Below are 3,191 nucleotides of genomic sequence, written 5' to 3'. Positions count from 1 at the left end.
TTGGAGTTCCTGTAGCCTTGTGGGTTCTCTTCTGGCTCACAGCTGTTCATACCACTTTCTGAATGTTTGCAACTCTCCCTGGGAAGACCCCAGAGGAGAGCATAGCGTAGGGGATGTTCACTGAAGCCATTAATATTCCCTGAGCAATGGCTCTGGGTTAGAGACTGCGTTAAGGTACTGAGATTACCGGTAAGCTTTGGTGCCTCTCTCATAGATATGGCAGTGCATATCTATGCACTGGTAGGTCCCTGAGAATGTTGTCACTTGTTGGGCAAGATCAGGCAGTCACCTGTAATGTAATGTAATCTGACCAACCTCTGTAGAAAAACAAGTGAGGCTCAGAGAGGTCAATCCATTCACCCAGGGTCACATAACCAGCACAGGGCAAAGTAAGATTGAAACCTCAGGGTCTGAATCCAAGCTCCGCCCCAGTTCCACCTTGCAAGCATCAACCATGAGCTCATCTTTATCGTCACTGGTTCGTCCCACAAACAACTGTGCTATAATTTCAGTTGTGTCTTCCTAAAATAGGTTGCCATCTACCCTGACCTTATGGATGGGATTCTGCTTAAAAACAGGGAATTGTTAGTTAGATCATACTCATGTTCTTGTTCGTTGCCCCCTATATGTGCAGAGTAACACTGCTCCATGGGGGTTTCAAGGCTGCGATCTTTAACAAGCATATCTTCAGGCTTGTCTTCTGAGGCACCTCTGAGTGGGTTTGAACCACCAACCTTCTGGCTAGTACTCAAGCACTTAGCCATTTGTACACATTTGTATCACCCAGTCTCCCAAATAGGGTGGGTTAGAAACTTAATCACTTCGGAGTTATAAACTGACCATAATCGACACAGGGACTCATGGGAGAAGAGTAAGACAAGCGTTGTGAGGAGTTCAACAAGTTAACACACAAGGAATGCCAGGGACTAAGAATTGACTCAGCTCAGACCTGGATCTGGACTTTCAGCCTCCAGATCTGTGAGGCTATACATTGATGTTCTTTAAAGACACCCACTTGTGGCATTTGTGTGACAGCAGCCCAAGAAGACGAAAACAAAGCATGGGGAGGGAGGCATTGCGTCCATTTGACAGAAAGGCAAATGCGCAGAGAAAGGGACCTGTCTGCCCAGGACCACAGGACCAGGAAGCAGGGAGACTGGGTTACAAGCCAGCTTGTAGTTGACCTGGAAGCATCAGGTATCATGGCCCGTCCCCTTTTCTCAAGAGCAACCTACAGGTGATGAGTTACTGGGAGCTTCAGCCTCCATGAGAAGGTCCCTGTGTTAGTCCGAGTAGACTAGAGAACCAAATCCATAGAAGCTCATATGTGTATAAGAGAGAGTTTTCTATAAAGTGTAATTGTACATTAAGAAAACATCCCAACCCATCCAGTCCAAGCCCATAAGTCCGGTATTAGCCCATATGTCTGATACCAATCTATAAAGTCCTCTTCAGACTTACAAAACACATGCAATGACACCGAATGCAGGACGATCACAGGCCAGTGGGCAGAAAGTCTTGTGGGTCCAGTGGCATTGTAAGCATCTCAGCGCTGGAAGGGGTCTCCACGTGGCTTCTCCAGGTCCAGGGTTCTGGCTGCATCAGGGTAGGTCCATGTGACATCTCCTTAGGGATGTCTTGCAGGGTGTCAGCCTTGTCAGTAGAGTCTCCAAAGAAGTGAGTAGAGAGAGAAAAATGTCTCCCTCCTCCAAGGAGGAAAAATACAGGCATTCCCAGAAGAAGGCCATGCCCACACAGAGGCCTCGTTGATTATATCCTGATTGACAGGCCAAACTCCACCCCTTCACTTGTAATCCTCTCAAATGGACACAAGATGATGTGAGGACCATAGTCCCATTCAGGCACATCCTTCCTGCCTCAGTTGAGACCCTCACAAGAAGTAAATACCCACTTAAAGTGGCTAATCTGAAGAACATCTACTAGCTATTTGCAAAGATGCACTCGGGATGAAGGGAAACAATTGGGCCCCCAGTTCCTGGGTGATGCAGACAGTGAAGGCATTCAGACACCAACTAAAAGATTGGTCCTTTGGATCCATCCAGAAGTGCCTGGAAAGAAAGATCTGGTGATCTACTTCTGACGAGACAGCTATTGAAAGCTCGGTGGAGCCGTCTATGCTGACACGTGTGACTCAAAGGATACGAGTTGGTCACCAGCCCCGGTGTCTTAGTTATCCAGCATCGCAATAACAGAAAGACCACAGCAGATGGCTTTAACAAACAAATGTGTTCTCTCACAATTTAAGACACTAGAAATCTGAATTCGGGGCTCCGGTTCTAGGGGAAATCATTCTCTCTTTGTTGGCTCGGGGGTGGGGGTGGGGGGGAGGCCCTTGTTCCCTTTCCACGCCTGTGACCTTGGCATTCCTTGAAGATTTTCTTGTGTCTTGGCATCCATCTTCCTCCAAGTCTAAAAGATTCTCAGTGCAGACACTCCAAGCCAAAGGATATGCTCCAAACGCTTCTTTTTTGCTGGTAGTCAGGTCCCTTTCTGCTCACTTCTTTCCTGTCATCTCTCTTGCCAGCTAAAAGGTGTGATGTAAACAAAGGGGCAATTTGAATAAGTGTGGTATTTAAGTCACGCTCTGGTGAGGCTGTAACTCAAGATTCAACTCATTCTAGTGCCACCTCATTAACACGTAGAAGTTACTACTTTCAACACATATCCCCAAATGGAAAATAATTACATCAGAGCACAAAATGGAGACCACCATTTTCAAGGTGGGTACAATTCAGCTTGTGATGCTTAGATTGAAAGTGGGGAGGGATCTGCTTCTAGAACTTAGGGAGAGAACCAGCCAGTCCTGGCAAGTCTGCAATACAGACACTGGGGGAATAAATGCCATTATTCCCCTCACTTTATTGGCCAGTATTATCTGGTGGTCAAGGCCAAGAGAAAAAGATTCCATAGATATAATCCATGACCCTGTGGACAGCTGAGCTTCTTGCAGGCTCCTCCAAGTGACTGGACTTACCTTGTTTCCTTCACCTTTGTTTAACCTAACAATGCCTGAGAAGAGTTCCTCCCAAAGTCCAACTCACCGCCGTGGAGGCAAACCCGCTGCGTGTTTCTGAGACTGGAATTGTTTACAGGACTAGAAAACCCAATCTTTCTCCCTCAGAGCAGCTGGTGATTCCAAAGTGCCAACCATGCAGATTGCAGACCAACAT

This window comes from Echinops telfairi, unplaced genomic scaffold (genome assembly GCF_000313985.2).
Source record: "Echinops telfairi isolate 266 unplaced genomic scaffold, ASM31398v2 ScPeMD7_30;HRSCAF=105, whole genome shotgun sequence".
In the NCBI taxonomy this organism is placed as follows: Eukaryota; Metazoa; Chordata; class Mammalia; order Afrosoricida; family Tenrecidae; genus Echinops; species Echinops telfairi.
The sequence above is the reverse complement of the archived record's forward strand: the minus strand, read 5'-3'. Positions refer to the sequence as shown.